Below are 21,362 nucleotides of genomic sequence, written 5' to 3' on the forward strand. Positions count from 1 at the left end.
TGCCATTGATTTGTTGCCAAATGCTAAGCTTCCCAAGAGCAGGTTGTACTCCCTGTCACGTCCTGAGACTCAGGCTATGGCAGAGTACATTCAGGAGAACTTGGCTAAGGGATTTATCAGACCTTCACAGTCTCCAGTTGGGTCGGGGTTCTTCTTCGTGGGTAAAAAGGACGGTTCGTTGCGACCCTGCATCGACTTCAGGGAATTGAACCGTATCACGATTAAAAACTCATACCCACTGCCTCTCATTTCGGTCTTGTTTGACCAGCTTCGTACTGCCACCATTTTTTCTAAGATTGACCTACGCGGTGCGTACAATCTAATCCGAATAAGAGAGGGGGATGAATGGAAGACTGCCTTTAATACCCACTCAGGGCATTATGAATATTTGGTGATGCCTTTTGGGCTCTGTAATGCCCCGGCAGTCTTCCAGGATTTCATGAATGATGTGCTCAGGGAATATTTGGATAGATTCTTAGTTGTATACTTAGATGACATCCTAATCTTCTCCCATTCCCTGGAGGAACATCGGAAGCATGTACGCTTAGTCCTCCAGAAACTCAGAGACCACCGGCTTGGGGCGAAGCTGGAGAAGTGCGAATTTGAAGTTCAGCAAATCGCATTTCTAGGATATATTATCTCCCCAGAAGGTTTCCAAATGGAGGGTTCCAAGGTACAGGCAGTCCTGGATTGGGTGCAGCCCACTAGTTTGAAGGCGCTTCAGCGTTTCCTGGGCTTTGCAAATTTTTATAGACGATTTATCGCTGGATTTTCGTCTATAGTGGCGCCCTTGGTGGCACTCACTAAGAAAGGGGCGGATGTTGCTCACTGGTCTTGTGAGGCTAAAGCGGCTTTTGCCCGTCTCAAAAGGGCATTTGTTTCGGCCAAGGTGCTGCGACACCCAGATCCAGAGCGTCCTTTTGTGGTGGAGGTGGATGCCTCTGAGATGGGTATTGGGGCAGTGCTTTCTCAGATGGGAGTGTCTGATAATCGCCTTCATCCCTGTGCTTACTTTTCCCGTAAATTTTCGCCTGCCGAGATGAATTATGACGTGGGTAACCGGGAATTGTTGGCTATTAAGGATGCACTCGAGGAGTGGAGACACTGGCTTGAGGGGGCTAAGTTTGTGGTCTCAATTCTCACTGACCATAAGAATCTGGCATATTTAGAGTCAGCGAAGCGTCTCAATGCCAGGCAGGCACGATGGGCTTTGTTTTTTGCTCGCTTTAATTTTTTGATAACATATCGCCCTGGGTCAAAAAACATCAAGGCTGATGCTCTCTCGCGGAGTTTTGCTCCAATCCAGGAGACCACCGAGGAGCCGTTGCCCATTGTTTCCCCATCATGTATTAAAGTGGGCATTACCCAGGACCTCTTATCATTAGTCCTTAGAGCACAGGACCAGGCTCCTCCAGACCTTCCGGTAGGTCTTTTGTTTGTGCCTCCTAGGTTAAGACAGCGAGTGTTCCTGGAATTCCATGCCAAGAAGTCGGCAGGTCACCCGGGTATTGCCAGAACTCGGGAGTTGCTATCTAGGGCGGTGTGGTGGCCCTCGGTGGCTAAGGATGTGGATCAGTGGGTTCGGGCATGTGACATCTGTGCCCGAAATAAGACTCCTAGAGGGGTTCCTGTTGGCCCATTACATCCACTCTCTATCCCATCTAAGCCATGGACCCACATTTCAATGGATTTTGTGGTGGACTTGCCCAAATCCTCGGGGATGACAGCCATCTGGGTTGTCGTTGACAGGTTTTCGAAGATGGCGCACTTCGTTCCACTGGTTGGGCTGCCATCAGCCAGACGCCTGTCTGAATTATTTATGCTGCATGTTGTGCGTCTCCACGGGTTGCCACTTGATGTGGTCTCTGACCGCGGATCCCAGTTTGTGGCCAAATTCTGGAGGGCATTTTGTTCCGATCTCCAGATTTCTGTCAGCTTGTCGTCGGGCTACCATCCGCAGTCTAATGGGCAGACTGAAAGGGTGAACCAGTCCTTGGAGCAGTTCCTCAGGTGTTATGTCTCCAAGTGTCAGACTGACTGGGTTGCTCATCTGTCCATGGCGGAGTTTGCCTATAACAACGCGGCTCACTCTGCTACAGGGATCTCTCCCTTCCTTTGTGTGTATGGGCATCATCCTAAGGCCAATTCTTTTGACCCCCTGGACTCCACGCCTGGTGGTTCCTCTGTGGTTTCGGTCCTTAGAGGTATTTGGCGGAAAGTGAAGAAAGCCCTTGTGTCTGTGTCATTAGTGACCAAAAGGGTTTTTGATAAGCGGAAAAGACCCTGCAGCTTCAAATTAGGAGACTTCGTCTGGTTGTCTACCAAGAATTTGAAGTTGAGACAGCCATCTCATAAGTTAGGGCCCCGGTTCATCGGCCCTTATAAGATCACCAGGGTTATCAATCCGGTGGCATTTCAGTTAGATCTGCCCCGTTCTTTGGGTATCAATAAAACATTTCATTGTTCCCTTTTAAAACGGGCGATTAGTAATCCTTCTTCCAGTGGAAGACCTTCCCCTCTTCTGATACGTGGCCAGAGGGAGTTTGTTGTTGAAAGGATTCTTGACTCCAAGGTGGTTCGGGGTCGGCTGTCATTTTTGGTGCACTGGAAGGGGTATGGCCCGGAGGAGCGGTCGTGGGTGCGCAGTTGTGATCTTCATGCCCCCAGACTGATACGCTCTTTCTTCTCGCAGTTCCCCGATAAACCCGGTGGTAGGGGTTCTTTGACCCCTCGTCAGAGGGGGGGTACTGTTAGGGTCTCCTGCCCTGTGCTGCCACGTCGTCATGGCAACCGGGAGACAAGTGCTAGTGGAGTAACCTGAGCGCAGCTGATACTCCGGTTCGGGTCTTTTGCTGTGCAGTGGTTATAGGCTCTGTGCACGGCAGGGGATCCGGTGCTGGTTTTTGTGCTCACAGTCTGTGAGGTCTGAGTGGGGCGTGGACAGCACCTGCTTTATAAGGCCTCTTTTCAGGGTAAGCAGATGCTGCTGAATCTCTGTTGGTTAGTCAGTTCATGAAAGTTAGCCAGTACTGTGTAGCTTTGTATTTGTTTGTTGCTTACTGCAAATAGGCCTGGGGATTTGGTATTACACTCTGCCAATCCAGACCTAGCAGTAAGACTGGAGTCAGTCGTTTAGCTTGCTGGGGTTCTGTTATTACTCTGTGAACTTAGCAAGTTTGCGGCTGTATTCTAACACTTGCCTGTCTAATCCTGTCTCACTGTGCTAGGTGTCAGGGGTCAGTTTAGTGGCAGTAAGCTTAAACCTGTGCACTGCAAGTGAGAATCAAGATTGTGGAGGCTCTCCTTGTGTCTATCATTCCATCTCTGACCAAGGAGTTTACTGCCACACCCGTTGGTAACCCTTTAGGGTTTTGCTGTTGCCCTTAGCAACAGCATTTCGGGTTCTCTACGTATTAAAACACAACATCTTGCTTTTTACATCTGAGCAGTTCTAATACAGGGGAGATACCCAGTTCCTTGGCCTCTGGGCTTCTCTGTTCACTGTGTGTGTATTTTGTTACCCTGTCACCTTCTGTGTGCGTTGTGTCATGTTCCCCAGTTTGTCTGTGAGTCCATTTGTTTTGCATAACAGTTCAAACACCAGTACATTCCTGCAGACACTGGAGTGCATAACAGTTCTGACACTAGTACTTTCCTGCAGGCACTGGTGTGCATAACATACTTACCATTGTTAAATCTCTTCCTCGAGGTAAACTTGATTTCACACGGATAAACATTGGGATGTAAGGTAGGTTCTTGATCCGAGGCACCAACAGGCTACAGCTTTGACTGTTCCCAGGATGCACCGCACCGCCTCCTCTATAGCCCCGCCTCCTCTATAGCCCCGCCTCCAGACACTGGAGCTCAGTTTCGTTAACCATACCAATGCGGTAGCAAGTAAGAGAGACGGTAGATGTTAGTCACATAGAACCATATTCTCACGACAGGAGAAGGTACCAGCGGCTAATGCCCTACTAACCCAAAGAAGCTAAGTGCGTCAGGATGGGCACCCTGTGGAACCCAGTGTACCTCGCAGAAAGAGATTTAACAATGGTAAGTCTACCATAAATCTCGTTTTCTGCTGCAGGGTACACTGGTAGTCCACAGGGAATAACATCGGGGATGTCCTAAAGCAGTTCCTCATGGGAGGGGACGCACTGCAGCGGGTAAAAGAACCCAGCGTCCAAAGGAGGCAGAAGTATCAAAGGTATAGAACCTGATGAACGTGTTCACCGAGGACCACATAGCTGCCTTGCACAATTGTTCTGCGGAATGCGCCACGGCGGTCCGCCCAAGAAGATCCAACAGACAGAGTAGAATGGGCTTTGAAAGCAGCAGGAACTGGAAGATAAGTCTGCGCACAGGCTAGTGCAATCACCATTCTAATCCACCTGGCCAATGTTTGTGTAAACCCAACAGTACAAACAAGGTATCTGACCGCCTGATAGAGGCAGTCCTGTCCACATAGATACGGAGAGCCCGTACCAAAGCCAAAGACTTTTCTTTGGATGACATTCCAGAAGAGTTGAAGGCCGGAACTACAATCTCTTGATTAAGGTGAAAAGATTAAACCACTTTAGGCAAATAACCTGCTTGAGTTCTGAGAACCGCCCTGTCACGATGAAATATCAGGAAGGGTGGACGACAGGACAATGCACCTAAGTCCGACACCCTTCTAGCAGAGGCAATAGCCAAGAAAAACAGGACCTTAACAGTAAGCCATTTAAGGTCCACCGACTCAAGAGGCTCAAATGGAGGCTCTTGCAGGGCATTCAGGACCACAAACAAATCCCATGGAGCCACCGCAGGGACATAGGGAGGCTGAATCCTTAACACACCCTGCGTGAATGTATGAACATCAGGTAGATACGCAAATTTTCTCTGAAACCATACCGACAAGGCAGATATGTGAACCTTGAGGGAAGCCAGACGAAGTCCTAAATCCAGGCCTTCTTGCAAAAAAGCCAGAAGTCTGAAAGAACTAAACTTGTAAGCATCATAATTCTTAGCAGCACACTAGGTGAAGTAAGAATTCCAGACCCTATAATAAATCCTAGCAGAAGCCGGTTTATGGGCCTTTAGCATAGTTTGGATAACTTCCTCCGAAAATCCTTTGGCTCTTAGTATGAAAGCATCAAGAGCCACGCATCAAAGCCAGTCTGGCCAGATCTGGGTAGACACAAGGACCCTGAACGAGGAGGTCTGATCGTTGAGGAAGTAGACGAGGACGCTCCATCGATAGACCCTGCAGGTCTGAGAACCAATGCCGTCTGGGTCATGCTGGAGCGACTAGAAGTAGTATTCCTCCTTCTTGCTTGAACTTCCGCAGTACCCTGGGCAGGAGTGACACCAGAGGGAACACATATGGCAGTAGAAAATTCCATGGAATTGCCAGGGCGTCCACGAACGCTGCTTGATTATCCCTTGTCCTTGATCCGAAGACCGGAACTTTGTGATTGTGTCGAGATGCCATCAGGTCTACATCTGGGAGGCCCCACTTGTCCACTAGGAGTTGAAAAACTTCGTTATGAAGGCTTCACTCTCCGGCGTGTACGTCATGATGACTGAGGATGTCCGCTTCCCAGTTGAGGACTCCCGGAATGAACACTGCTGATATTGCTGGCAGATGGCGTTCCGCCCAATGAAGTATTTTTGACACTTCCATCATTGCCATGCGGCTTTGAGTGCCGCCTTGATGATTTATGTATGCCACTGTGGCGTTGTCAGACTGTACCTGAACAGGCCTGCTCTGTGCTAGTGGCAGGGTCTGTGTCAAAGTCTTGAACACTGCCCGCAGTTTCAGAACGTTTATCAGGAGAAGAGGCTCTTCCCTGGTCCACCGACCCTGAAGGGAGTGTTGCTCCAATACTGCTCCCCACCCTCTCAGACTGGCATCCGTTGTCAGGAGTACCCAGTTGGAGATTCAGATGGGACGACTCTTGCTCAACTGATCCTGAAGCCACCAGCTCAGGGACAGACGAACCTCCGGAGTCAAGGAGATCATTTAAGATCTCATACAGTGATGCAGGCCGTCCCATTTGTGGAGAATTAATCTCTGTAGAGGGCGAGAATTAAATTGAGCATACTCCACCATGTCGAAGGCCGACACCATGAGGCCTAATACTTGCATCGCTGAGTGTACAGACACACTTGGGCGAGAGAAGAAGTATCTGATTTTGTCCTGAAGCTTCAGGACTTTCTCTGGAGACCGAAACAATCTCTGACTGTGTCCAGCAGAGCTCCAGGTGCACCATGCTCCGAGCAGGGACCAGCGAGGACTTTTTCCAGTTGATGAGCCACCCGTGAGCTTGCAGAAACTTGACCGTCAGATTCAGATGGCTGAGGAGGACATCTTGGGAGTTCGCTAGGATCAGCAAGTCGTCCAAATACGGTAGGATCCCGATTTCCTGACTTCGAAGGAGGGCCGTCATCGCGGCCATCGCCTTGGTGAAAATCCGAGGGGCCGTAGCCAGCCCAAATGGCAGGGCCTGGAATTGATCATGTAGGTTGCCAATAGCAAACTGCAGATATTGCTGATGCGAATGGCAATAAGGATGTGTAAATAAGCATCCTGTATGTCCAGGGATACCATAAAATCCTCGGGTTCCATGGCCAGTACTATGGAGCGCAGAGTTTCCATGCGTAATTTGGACACTCTCACAAACTTGATCAAAGACTTGAGGTTGAGTATAGGCCGGAAGGACCCATTGGGTTTCAGGATTAGAAACATGGTCGAATAGAATCCCCTGCCCTTCTGGTGTAGGAGCACTGGCACTACCACTCCTGTGTCCAGGAGGGATTTCACAACCAAGTGTAGACTTTGTGCTTTTAACGGATCGGCAGGAATGACCGTTGAACAGAACTGGCACGGGGGACGTTTCTTGAAGGAGACTGCGTACCCGTGAGAGACCACTTCCCGCACCCAGGCGTCTGAAGTGGTCTTTAACCAGGCCTGGGCGAACTGTAGAAGTCTGCCTCCCACCCTGGGGTCCCCCAGGGGGAGGCCCGCCCCGTCATGCAGCTAGCTTGTTCTGTTTAGAGGCAGGCTTACGAGCGGCCCAGGAGTGTTTAGGCTTATGCTTAGAGGTTTTGGCAGTACGGGCCTGTTTTGGGTACGACTGACCCTTTGCTTTTCCTGGAGGTCGAAAGGAACGAAAAGTGGTACTCTTAGCCTTTGGCGCTGAAGGGTTAGTACTTGGGAGGCAGGCAGTTTTTGCTGACGCTAATTCTGTCACAATCTTATTTAGATCCTCCCCAAACAGGATGTCTCCCTTAAAAAGGAGCACCTCCAGGGTCTTCTTGGAGTCCAGGTCCAACGACCAGGATCTTAACCACAAAATACGGTGCGCCAGTACAGACGTAGACGCCTTGGCCGCCATTACCCCAGCATCAGAGGCCGCCTCCGGTATATACTGTGGGGCTGTGATTACATAAGACAGATATTATCTGCCAGTATCCGGAAAATTCTGAGGTAGCTCCTCCTCAATCGCCTGTATCAATGCTTCAATTTCTTTTGCAGCCCAGGAGATTGCAATAGTAGGTCTATGTATCGCACCTGCAAGAGAGTAAATAGGATTTTAATACCTACCGGTAAATCCTTTTCTCTTAGTCCGTAGAGGATGCTGGGGACTCCGTAAGGACCATGGGGTATAGACGGGATCCGCAGGAGACATGGGCACACTATAAGACTTTGAATGGGTGTGAACTGGCTCCTCCCTCTATGCCCCTCCTCCAGACTCCAGATATAGGAACTGTGCCCAGGGAGACGGACATTTCAAGGAAAGAATTTATTGTTCAAACACGGTGAGTGTCATACCAGCTCACACCACGAACATACCGCAGAACGTGGCATTCAATGGAACACCAGCCAACGGCATGAAAAAATACACAGCCACATGCTGAGAGAATATTTAACACAACCTGTGTGTCAACCCAACCAATAATCAGATACCGCAGGCCATGGCATGAACAACATCAGCAACAGCCTGACAGAAAAGAAACACTACAAGAGTGTAACCATAACCAATAACTGCAGACACAGTCCGCACTGGGACGGGCGCCCAGCATCCTCTACGGACTAAGAGAAAAGGATTTACAGGTAGGTATTAAAATCCTATTTTCTCAGATGTCCTAGAGGATGCTGGGGACTCCATAAGGACCATGGGGTTTATACCAAAGCTCCAGACCGGGCGGGAGAGTGCGGACGACTCTGCAGCACCGATTGAGCAAACAGGAGGTCCCCATCAGCCAGGGTATCAAACTTGTAGAGCTTAGCAAAAGTGTTTGAACCCGACCAAGTAGCCGCCCGGCAAAGTTCAACCGCCGAGACTCCTCGGGCATCCGCCCAAGAAGAGCCCATCTTCCTAGTAGAATGGGTCTCCACCAACAACGGTAACGGCAATCCAGCCGTAGATCTAGCACACCGAATCGTATCACAGATCCAGCGTGTAACAGACTGCATAGACGCAGGCGCCCCAATCATGCTGGGAGCATACCTGACAAACAGAGCCTCTGTTTCCCCAATCTGAGCCAAATTGGCGACATAAAAATTCAAAGCCCCGACTACATCAAGAGACTTTGAATCAGCCAATGCTTAAGTAACCACAGGCATCAAAACTGGCTGGTTACTGCGAAACACAGAAACCACTTTCGGCAGAACTATTATCTGAGTTCTCAATTCCGCTCTATCCACATGGAAGATCCAACAGGGGCTTTTGTGAGACAAAGCCGCAACTTCCGACACCCGCCTTGCGGACGCCAAAGCCAATAACATGACCACTCTTCAAGAGAGAAATTTTAACACAACCTTTCATAAAGGTTCCAATCAGTGTGACACAAGAAAACGCAACACCACGTTCAAGGTCCCACGGTGACAATGGGGCACAAATGGAGGTTGGATGTGCAGTACGCTTTTCACGAAAGTCCGAACTTCCGGAAAGGTGGCCAATTCTGTTTTTTTTATTTTTTTTTATTTTAAAGAAAACTTATAAGGCCAAAACCGCACTGAAATGGAGCCTAACTTTAGGCCTGCATCCACCTCTGCTTGCAAAGAATGGAGAAGAACGACCCAGCTGAAAGTCTTCCGTAGGAGCCTCCTTGGATTCACACCAAGCCCCATATTTACGCCAACTACGGTGATAAGGCTTTGCCGTTACTTATTTTCTAGCCTGAAGAAGTGTGGAAATGACTTCACTGGGAATACCCTTTCGGACTAGGATATGGCATTCAACCTCCACGCCGACCACGCAGCCGCGGTAAGTCCTGATACACACCCGGATCTTGGTGTAACAGTTCCTCACGTAGAGGAAGAGGCCAGGGATCTTCTATGAGTAAATCATGCAAAACTGGATACCAAGCCCTCCTTGTCTAGACCGGAGCAATGAGGATCGCCTGAACCTTTGTTCTTCTTACGTTTATCACCCTCAGAAAGAGTGAAAGCGGAGGGAACACATAGACCAACTGAAAACACCCACGGTGTCACGTAGGCGTCCACTGCTATAGCCTAAGTGTCCCTTGACCTGGAACAATATCCTGGAGGCTTCTCGTTGAGGCGAGACGCCAATATGTCCAATTGAGGCACTCCTCAAAAACGTGTCACTTCTGAGAAAACTTCTCGATGACGACTGTATTTCTCCCGGATGGAGATCGCGTCTGCAAAGGAAATCTATTTCTCTGTCGTTTACCTCCGTAACGAAGACTGCTAGTATAGCGTTTACCAGCCCTTCCACCTAGCGGCAAACTTTTGCATCTTCTGCCATTACCGCTTTGCGCCTTGTTCCGCCCTGGCGGCTTACTTACGCCACTGCTGTCAAGTTGTCCGACAGAACTAACACGGGCAGATCAGGAAGAATATGTTTGCGAAAACAGCTCTTAATTCAAGAAAGCTTATTGCAGACAAGCTTCCCAGCTTGACCTTGCAAGGACTGCTCCCCAGCCTCGGAGATCTGCATGCATGGACACCAGGATCTAATCCTGGATCCCCAACCTTCGTTCCTCTAGAAGGTGAGAACCGAGCAGACACCACAGGAGCGATGTCCTGGCCATTAGGATTATATTCCGGTGCATGTGCAGGTGAGACCCGGACCATGTTTCCAACTGGTCCCCTGAAAACCACTCTGGCATATGACCTGCTCACCGAAAAGGCCTCTTAGGCCGCACCCATCTGCTTCATTAACGGAACATATTGATGGATTGTCACAGTAAATCTGATCCTCAGGCCTCTTTCCACAGGAAAAACACAGAACCTCAACCGGTCAGTATCTACTCTGATACCCACCCCCGACATCTGCGTCGTTGGGAACAACAGCCATTCCCTGTGTTGAAGAACAGTCAGAGAGAACAACGATTTGCACCACTTGTTTCTTGACCTCGCCTTAATCAGGAGAGCGTCTCAGTACAAAATAACAATGGCTCTTACTGTTGAAAGAAAACCACCATACTGCCATCACTCCGGTGAAATGGCAAAGACAATCCTAGATAACCACCCAGGTAATCTGAATGTGGAGAACAACGCAATTTAAACCACTTCGTTTTTTTTGTTTTTGTTTTTTTAACAGGGACAGCAGGACAATGTCCTGAACCTGACGCACCTCTGTATGGCGTCGCGTACTACCTCCCCTTCCAGAGGGGAAACGGCAAGATCTATTAGAAAATCAGTGAGGGGAAACATCTGTAACTCAGAATGTCCCCCTTTGGATTCTATAATCAACTCACAGGTCCTAGTCTATTCTCGGACTAATTGAAAGTAGTAGACGAGTCCCCACCTGAGTGGGGTCCAGCCAGATAGACTCAGCGACATGTGGTGGATGTGGTAGAAATAGAAAACGACATCCGCTTCTGCGAACCTAACAAGGTTGCAGAATTCTTACCTTTTCACGTTCCACTGTCTGCACAGAAAAGGAAAAAAGAACGGTATCGAACCGGTTAAAACGACTGCATCCCACAAAAAAATGCGTCACCAACCGTTGTGAAGGAGTCTAACTCACGAAGTTAGATTTACCAGTGGTATCCGCCGAGATTGACTGAACTGAGGCATCCCCAAACAGCTGTATACCGTCCCTCCAGTATCTCTCGGAGACATCCTCAGCATTTCCCCGGCCACACCTCATGCCGTCACGCGGCAGCCTGCTGCAATGTTATAGAGCAGAATCAACCTAAGAAACCTTACCCACTCTCTTTAGGGTAATTCTATCGGATGCCTATCCGAATATAACACTCCCCCATATGCATGCAATGCAAAGAAGTCCAAAGTATAGAAATAAAATATCACTTAGCTTCCTGTGTATGATCCTTTGTGACAGGGCTCCGTGTCGACCAGGAGTTGACTTCCACAGTATTCTCTCCGCGTCGGGAAGAGAATAAACATTCAGACTCCCTAAGAGGATCGAAGACCAACTCGTCACGGCCGACCTAGAGCTTAATCAACAGAGCGACCAGCACATGAGAAGAAATATTTTTACTTCAGCATTCATGAATATACCTAATGTAATACACAATATAACACACATATCCTAACTAACTATGTATATATAGATATATATATATATATATATAAAAATATAAAACATATACATAAGTGGATTGTCCGGACCAGTCAAGTCCCTAGTGACAGTAATGTGTTCTGAATGTGTATGACCATGTACTGACATGCCCCAGTTGTGGATCTATCAGGAACGTTTTGGTCGACAGAAAACCTAGTATTCATCGACAGCAGGGAATAGTAAGCAGGCAAAAAATAACATTCTTGGAACCCCGAGGGGTCTGAGGGAAGCATACATATATAATTTCAATAACACTCACATATACCTATAGATACATATACAGGTATAAGGCAGTTACAGCGTGTTAATTTTCACCCAATAATTACAGTTGATGCCGACAGGGCACCCACATACGATTGTGTCTCCCATACCGTGTTTACTTTTACAAGCATACAACTACCGACCTGCTGCTACTGCATCTTTCGAATCAAGTACCAACAGGCGTCGGCGATGCCGACAGTGATCCCCACAGCTGCTTGTGACAGAGCCCGCACACATGTCGACAAAACTATAGTGGGTAATCTGACAGGAAAAACACAGAGATACATGCACCACAACAATGATTATACGGCCATTATTGAAAATAGTGCTATATTTCTCTCCATGTAGCACTAAACACTGTGCCACCCCTCGTTTGTACTGTATACATAGCCTTGGCGGGGACCTGGATGAAAATGGCGCTGAATCTGTTGTGAGGGCTAAGCTCCGCCCCTTCCCGGCGCGCTTAAGCCCCGCTAAAACACACACACATATATATATATATATATATATATATATATATATATAACACAGTCGGCGGCACTCACGGCTCCCTCAGCGGGGAATAAAACGAGACCGAGTCACGAAGAAAGTCAACGTTTCAATTTTATAAATAAAACATTTTCATCAGGACATTAACCACAATGCATACAACACATACCTGTATACCATCGAGGCCGTCCATGGCGCCCGCCGTCCGCCCGCTACACGTCCATCACCAATGACGTCACAGTGCCGCGCCAGACGCAGTCTTAAATGACTGCCTTGGACATATTTGTATTGCTTTGCCGCATTGATTGACAGTATGTTTCAGGAGTTGCTTCATTGACACATGATTTTCAATGCCAATTGTATGTTTTGTTTGTTCATTTCACTTTAACAGCTCATTATGCTGTTCTCACTTACAGGTGTAACGGGGCTCTCCGTGACGCCGCGTCACATTGAAACGTTGACTTTCTTCGTGACTCGGTCTCGTTTTATTCCCCGCTGAGGGAGCCGTGAGTGCCGCCGACTGTGGGTTATGTTTGGAGACATCCCTGCTGGGGATGCCATACGGAGGGCACCGGCCTAATTCACTTGTATTGCTTAGTATGGAGTGCTGCCGACTATTACAGAGATTATATATATATATATATATATATATATATTGAGCTGGGGGGGTCCATATACAGCACTTACACGCTGTATATATATATATATATATATAGCTGCCCAGGGCGCCCCCCCCCTGCGCCCTGCACCCTCGTAAGCCGTTGGTGTGTGGGAGCAATAGCGCGTGGCGCGAGCGCTGCGTTACACTGGCGGGGGTATCGTACCCGGTGCCCGGGCACCTAGTATGTCCCTCTTGCCAGCTATTTAGACCCTCAGTAACCTGCTGCCTAGGGCGCTCCCCCCCCCCCCCCCCAGCGCCCTGCGAGTGCATTGGTGTGCGGGAGCATGGAGCGCAGCGCGACCGCTGCATGTTACCTCCGTTACTGAAGTCTTCTGCCGTCACTTAAGTCTTTTTTTCTTCCAATACTCACCCGGCTTCTTTCTTCTGGCTACTGTGAGGGAGCGGACGGCGCGGCTCTGGGAACAAGCAGCTAGGCGAAACCAAGTGATCGAACCCTCTGGAGCTAATGGTGTCCAGTAGCCTAAGAAGCAGAGCCCTTAACTAAGCAGAAGTAGGTCTGACTTCTCTCCCCTCACTCCCACGATGCAGGGAGCCTGTAGCCAACAGGTCTCCCTGAAAATAAAAAACCTAACAAAGTCTTTTAGAGAAACTCAGTAGAGCTCCCCTAGTGTGTGTCCAGCCACTCCTGGGCACAAAGTCTAACTGAGGTCTGGAGGAGGGGCATAGAGGGAGGAGCCAGTTCACACCCATTCAAAGTCTTATAGTGTGCCCATGTCTCCTGCGGATCCCGTCTATACCCCATGGTCCTTACGGAGTCCCCAGCATCCTCTAGGACGTAGGAGAAAATAGACTTCAGGCATCTCTCCACACATTTATCTGTCGGCTCCTTCAGTGAGGGGACAGTGGTGAATGGCAGAGTAGAGGACACCATCAGGCGGGCAACATGAGCATCCACCGGCGGTGGGGTTTCCCATTTATTAATCAACTCCGCAGGGAGAGGATAACGAGTGAGCATCTTTTTGGACAGGGAAAAAATTTTTCCTGGTGACAACCACGATTCCTGACGTATTTCAACTAAATGGTCAGAATCAGGGAATACTACTTTAGCAACCTTTTGACGTTTGAGTTTATCAGATTTTTTAGACGTGATAGTGGGTTCAATCTTGTCATCATCTATTTGGAGAATTAGCTTAATAGCTTCCACTAGGTCAGGAACGTCAACTTGCGCTGTGGATTCCCCATCAGAGATTACTGTATCAGTGTTCGACGGATCAGTATATTCCTCAATCTGATCAGAAGAATCATCCAAAATATTTGTAGATTGTGAGGAAGAAAGTGCCCGCTTTTTTGATGACCCCTTAGCCTTAGAGGTGCGTGGAGTAGATTTACGTTTAACCAGTGACTGATTCAATAACTGCAACTGGGTAGACAGATTATCCGACCAAAACGGGTTAATTATAGGGACAATTAGTGGCTGTAATGCAGGGGTGGGGAACTTCCGGCCCGCGGGCCGTATAAGGCCCGCAAAGCCGTTTGGTCCGGCCCACCAGCTTGTGTCAGTGAGACACGCTGCCGCTCAGTCCGGCGGCGTGTCTCAGCTGTCAGAACACGGAGGAGAGCGCGGCTATGTTGGGCAGCGGCGGCGTGTAGAACTTGAAACCAGCCGCCGGTTCGAGAGCCAATCAGAGCTCGTGGACCGGCAGCCGCGGCTCCTGATTGGCTGCTGGTCCGTGAGCTCTGATTGGCTCCGTATAAGGCCCGCAAAGCCGTTTGGTCCGGCCCACCAGCTTGTGTTAGTCCGGCGGCAGCGTGTCTCAGCTGTCAGAACAGGGAGGAAAGCGCGGCTGTCGGGTGGGAGCGGCGGCGTGTAGGACTTGAAACCAGCCGCCGGTTCGTGAGCCAATCAGAGCTCGCGGACCAGCAGCCAATCAGGAGCCACGGCTGCCGGTCCGCGAGCTCTGATTGGCTCTCGAACCGGCGGCTGGTTTCAAGTTCTACACGCCGCCGCTGCCCAACATAGCCGCGCTCTCCTCCGTGTTCTGACAGCTGAGACACGCTGCCGCCGGACTGAGCGGCAGCGTGTCTCACTGACACAAGCTGGTGGGCCGGACCAAACGGCTTTGCGGGCCTTATACGGAGCCAATCAGAGCTCACGGACCAGCAGCCAATCAGGAGCCACGGCTGCCGGTCCACGAGCTCTGATTGGCTCTCGAACCGGCGGCTGGTTTCAAGTTCTACACGCCGCCGCCGCCCAACATAGCCGCGCTCTCCTCCGTGTCCCGCAGAAAGCAGCACGGTAAGCAGCACGGAGGGGAGGGGGGGCAGGGCAGGGCATCTGTATACCTGGCACTGCGGGGGGCATCTGTATACCTGGCACTGTGGGGGGCATCTGTATACCTGGCACTGTGGGGACATCTGTATACCTGGCACTGTGAGGGGCATTTGTATACCTGGCACTGTGGGGGTCATCTGTATACCTGGCACTGTGGGGGGCATCTGTATACCTGGCACTGTGGGGGGCATCTGTATACCTGGCACTGTGGGGACATCTGTATACCTGGCACTGTGGGGGCATCTGTATACCTGGCACTGTGGGGGGCATCTGTATACCTGGCACTGTGGGGGGCATCTGTATACCTGGCACTGTGGGGGGCATCTGTATACCTGGCACTGTGGGGGGCATCTGTATACCTGGCACTGTGGGGACATCTGTATACCTGGCACTGTGGGGGCATCTGTATACCTGGCACTGTGGGGACATCTGTATACCTGGCACTGTGGGGGCATCTGTATATCTGGCACTGTGGGGGCATCTGTATACCTGGCACTGTGAGGGACATCTGTATACCTGGCACTGTGAGGGGCATCTGTATACCTGGCACTGTGAGGGGCATTTGTATACCTGGCACTGTGGGGGAATCTGTACACCTGGCACTGTGAGGGGCATTTGTATACCTGGCACTGTGGGGACATCTGTATACCTGGCACTGTGAGGGGCATTTGTATACCTGGCACTGTGGGGGCATCTGTATACCTGGCACTGTGGGGAAAATTGTGGATCTGGCACCACACTATTGGGGGCATGTGTGTATCACGTCCCATTTTAACTGGCCACACCCATTTTTTTGGCGCGTACCTCTAAGGGGCAGAGCTACTGGGGGGCAGGGTAATTTTTTAAGTTGAGAATTTTTGTATTGCCCCCGAAGGATTTTATAAATATCCAAATGGCCCTCGGTAGAAAAAAGGTTCCCCACCCCTGCTGTAATGGCACGGGATGTCCCGTAGGGGGCGTAAGACGTGTAACAAGGGAACCTAGTATACTTGTAAATAGTGTTCCCGCTAGAAATTAAATGGGGCAGGGCGCCGGACTCCGGGGGCATATTTGCGCTTCGCCGCGTGCGCTCCCGAAACGGGTGCGCGGCCATGCAAATTAGGGGGTGTGGCTACACGCACAGCATTTTAGTGGGCGGAGCAGCCCACAGACGCTGCTGTAGGAGGCGTCCGTTGCCAGCGGCGTCACTGTTGGGGGCGTGTCCAGCACCTCCGTTGGTGCTGGGCTTCCCCCAGCTCTCTCCCATAGCGTGAATGGATGCCTACACGCTGGGAGGGCAGGACGCGGGCGGCTGTTCTAGCAGGGCGCCGCAAAAGAGGCAGGGCGGGTTTTGCCTTTTAAAAAACGGTCAGGGCGCGGCGCCCTGCTAAAACAACCTAGAGTGAACACTATGTGAACATAGCCCAAGGGGGGTCTTGATTGACCACAGGAGCAGCAGGCTGGCTGGGAGATATCTGACCCTCAGTACCAGAACCATCAGCTACGGTTTCCCCCTCTGGAAGCAGCGGTGTGCTAGCACTGCAAGATGCAGGAGCGTCCGCTGAGTTCTCACCCTGTGTGGCAGACATTATATTGAATGTAGCCCAGAGCTTAACAGTACAATATAACCAGACAATTATTATACCTGCCAATAATCCCCTGAATAATGTGTCAGTGCGCAGACAAAGGATCAAGGCGGTATTGGGTGACTGGAAAATACAGTGAAAAAATACTAAACAGTATATTCAGTGTAACACTGTATATATATATATATATATATATATATATATACACACATATATATACATATATATACATATATATATATGACCCTGACACACTTTGCAACCCAGGGTATAGAATATAGTGATAGCAAGAAGTGTGATACAGGAACAGAAATTTCACACAGCTAAGGCACACACAGTACAATGCAGAAATATTACATGCAGTATGGACAATAAACTGCACTGGACTAGTAATCACATATATAGATATATGACTATGGATATAACTATGGTGGCCAATCCCGGGATCGGGATCCTGGGATTTAGGGCCAAAAATGGGGATTGAGGGATTAGTGTTGAGCGTCCACAGGACAATCAGACGCTGCGCGGCTTCCTCCTTTCGGCTCGCCAGCGTAGCATGAGAGGTCACGCTGCGCTGTCAGCTGCTGCTGGGAGCCGCAAGCAGCAATCAGAGGTTGTTCCACACTCGCCCGCCCCCGGTATATGGTGAGTTATATGTGCGGGGCGGGCGGGGTGGGGCGAGGGGGCGGCCACCAAGCTAAAAGCCAATCCCAGGTATCTCGGGAGTCCCGGGATTGGCAATTTTTCAATCCCAATACCCGGGATTGAAAAAATGGCCTGGGATTGGCTTCCCTAGATATAACAATGCACAGTAACTATTGGATGTATATACAAGAATACTTGTACTAAATATTCATATAGCAGTACACTTGTTCTTAACGAATACTGTCTAAAATGACATGTAGAATACTTAAGTGTCTGTAAATGCACAGCACTGATGAGACAGGCGGCTTTACAGAGGAGACAGTGCCCAAGGAACAGCACAGCTATGTGTTATGTGCTGAAAATGGCGCCTGAACGCAGACAGGGAGTGAGGAAGATGCAGCTTCAGGGCGGGAACAACTGCAGTAGATGAGGCCTGGAGCTGAGGGAGGGGCTACAGGTCAGAGCCTTATCCCTTCTGCTGGACTTCACCACTGGGTACTGTGGAGCCTATTAAAACTGATTTTTAGTGAATCCGACCTGCGTTCCTAGCCCTGGTGGATATAGTGGGGTCCCTGTACGGTCACAGTGTCCACGCCTGTGACGCGGTCCGTCTCCAGGGACCGTGTCTGGAACGCGATTTCAGCGGGTCCCTAATGGACACTCCTTACCTCCACCCTTTGACGTGCGGCCACGCGATCCAGGAGGTGAGCAGCAGGTTATGTGCCTTATGGGACCGGAGGGCCTCCGCTGTAATTACCCGGCAACCAGGGCGCGGGAGTATACAGCGCCACTGAGGGAGGTGATGGAGCTGCAGCACGAGATGTCAAATCACTGACATCTAGCATATATAGCCCTAGAAGTCTCCTTTTTTCTTTAACCACTTAACTGGCGATTTTTCCCTTCAAAACTGTTAACATTGTTTTGTTTTTGTTTTTTTAATTTAATAAAGTTTAAAAAGTATTTTTCTAAATATTTAAATATTGTATTATGTACATCTGCAGAATGGATCTCCTCATCAAAAATGGGGGGACAGGGTGGGACGGCGCAGTCGCATGAAATCTGACCATGCCAGTTAAGCCCAACCTGTCAGCTGCCTGCACTGCAGGCACCAACTTACAAACCGAGCTCCAGTGCCTGGAGGCGGGGCTATAGAGGAGGTGGTGCGGTGCATCCTGGGAACAGTAAAAGCTTTAGCCTGTTGGTGCTTCGGATCAAGATCCTACTCTACACCCCAATGTTTATCCCTGTGGAACCCCAGTGTGCCCCACAGCACAAACATTTTTTTTATATATATTTTTTTTTTTGGGGGGGGGGAATTATTTTCAAACATCTAAACATCTGTTGGGAACTTCGCAACCCTGTATCATCGCGATCATCGCAATTTTAACTTTTAGAGCCCGGACAGCTGCCAGGTACACAAGGAGGGGCTTGGAAGGGTTATTTTACACTTCCCCAGCGGCTGCTATTGTCTGCAGCTGCTGGGGGGAAGGGGGGGGGGTGAGATCCCCCCCAGCGGCAGATAAGAACCATTTGGTTCATAAAGTCTGCCCTTTTAGGGTTAGGTTACTAGAGCTATGGGTTTGGTTGAGTATTAGTGTTAGGGTATTAAGTTAGGGTTAAGGGTGAGGTTGGGGTATTAGTGTTTGTTAATGTTAGGTGTTAGGATTAAGGGTAATGGTTGGTGTACTAGTGTCCTCTCATGATAATGTGCTTGCAGGCCTATCTATAATTTATAGCCTTCTTCTTCCAGTCAAGATAGCTGGTTCCTTCAAATGAGGAGAGTTTAGTGAGTTCAGGTGGTTAGGGTAGCTTTATGGAGTAACATTCTTCCTGCCAAGTTACACACTCAGGACAGTAACAAGATGAAAAATGTGTCCTGGATTGGATCCGCCCCTGAACATGTGATGTCATGATGTCAGAATGAGGGGGTGCTGCCACTGAGTCCAGGAAGGAGCCGAGTGCGCCCGAAGCGTCCCAATACTGCTCTTGGTGGCAACTTGCTGCTGAACCAGGGACAAGCTCGGTGCCCAAAGTATCCTAAGAATGATCTGGGCAACTTTGCAAATTAAAGGTTGCCCAGAGCATTGCAGTTGAAACCAGGGAGAAGCTAAGCACCCACAGAATCCTAAGCATGCTCCAGCCAGCAGCTTTCTAGGAGGTGGAATGCCGTTGCACTCAGCCTGCAAGCCATATAAAGGTACCATTGACCAGCGATGGTGCCATCTCCTGTGGTGTCACAGTCCACCCACCTCTAGTTACAACACTTGCATCTGAAAGAAGAATCAGAGGTTTACATAGTGGCATTTCTATCAACAGTGATAAAGGAAGATGGATGGGTACTGTGCAGCCACTCTGGTTATTCCAGGCAAGACAGCAATGTCTGTACCAGACACTGACTTGGCTCTAAATTAATTGGTTGGATAAAAGGGCCCAATGTAATTGCCTGTGAATTGTATGCACCAACACAAGTTTAGCGATTTAGAACTTAGATTTAAAGTGACAATCATTTGACCTTTGCCCTATATACTTCCACCTGAGTGATGAATACGGTCATATCAGAATACGGTCATGCAGTATCACCCTTTTGTCAAAAAAGGGATTCAATGAATATGGCATCTACAATATATACTTGTAGCGCACTCTAACTAGACAGCCCTAAATATACACACATACAAACCCAATCACGTTGGATATGGGCCATGTTAAATTAGATAAAACTATGGCATTTTCAAATCAATTTCCATTACTCCATCTTGCGCTGGATGTTTTGGCACATAAATAGGATTTGTGTTTTGGCTTCTGCTGCCCTTGGGTCCTATGACTCAGCTTTAGCCTCGCCGATTCCAAACAACATCTCTGCTTACTTAGAGGGATATACTCTCGGGACCCACCCTTGTTAAACATTCAGCAACTTGGGACATAGACCCCTCCTCGCTTAAGATATATTTCAGATCCATTATTAACACAAACACCACAAGATATCACATTATTTTAAAGGGTCACACATAGACAACCCTTATTCAGAATTCCCATATGGAATTTTAAATTATCAAGGAAAAGGGGCCTGATCTCTGAGTAGTCTTCTGATTGTCTACATACCTTTATCTTTCTGCCACTGTTATACAGGATACTCAGCCGCTATTTCTGACCTACAGGTACTTCGTCATGAAGTATAAAAACACAAGGTTCTTTTAGTTTACTACTGTATATACAAAGTGGACATGACATATGTGCAATCAGACTCCATAAAAGATATTAAATTAATAACTACTATCATAGGCTGTGTAATGAATACAGGCTACCATAGGCTGTGTTCCAGATAATAAACCGCTGCATCTCATGCTGCATTCAGATCGCAAATGCCGGATCCTACCCGGTAAGAGAAACGTGTACTTACCGGGTGGGATCCGGCATTTGCGCTCCGTTGCTGGCTTTCCGACCCGGCAATATACCGGGTCGGTTGCCATAGCAGCGGAGGGTGCAGCAGCAGCAGGGGCGGGGGTGGAGGCGGCGCTGGGAGATGAGCTCATCTCCTGCGCCGCCTCTCCCTATGCTGTGAATGGGAGCCGTGTCGCATCGGAACGGCTCTCATTCACACTGCGCCTGACCCGGCAATCAACCCGGTAATAACCCTTCTTTTTTACCGGGTTGAATTACCGGGTCAGGCGACCCGCTAATTCTGAAAAGGAGCTTTCACATCGCACACTGACCCGTTTCGACATGGCAATATGCCGTGTCGATACCGGGTTTTTAGTGCGATGTGAAAGGGGTATCAGTCTTCAAAAAAAAAAAAGAGAGGTACTTTCATCAGAAGTTTTTCTGTATTTCTCACCATGTAGTCACTGTAAGTGTTCATATCAAACACTGGGAGTGATTTACTAAGCTTTGGAGAGTGATAAAGTGAAGAG

General features: G+C 49.2%; 1 protein-coding gene across 4 annotated transcripts in view; it reads right to left on the reverse strand.

Moving 5' to 3' along the window:
- The window catches only part of TRAK1 (trafficking kinesin protein 1), a 250,707-nt gene that overhangs the window by 211,598 nt on the left and 17,747 nt on the right, over positions 1 to 21,362 (reverse strand). The window contains exon 2 of one of the 4 annotated variants that reach the window (XM_063922399.1): positions 20,554 to 20,612. The exons of the other annotated variants lie outside the window; for them this stretch is intronic. The gene's annotated coding sequence lies outside the window, so the exon portion shown is untranslated. The remainder of the gene's footprint in view (positions 1 to 20,553; positions 20,613 to 21,362) is intronic. 4 annotated transcript variants of the gene reach the window in all.

The sequence above is a fragment of the Pseudophryne corroboree genome, chromosome 5 (genome assembly GCF_028390025.1).
Source record: "Pseudophryne corroboree isolate aPseCor3 chromosome 5, aPseCor3.hap2, whole genome shotgun sequence".
Taxonomy (NCBI): domain Eukaryota; kingdom Metazoa; phylum Chordata; class Amphibia; order Anura; family Myobatrachidae; genus Pseudophryne; species Pseudophryne corroboree.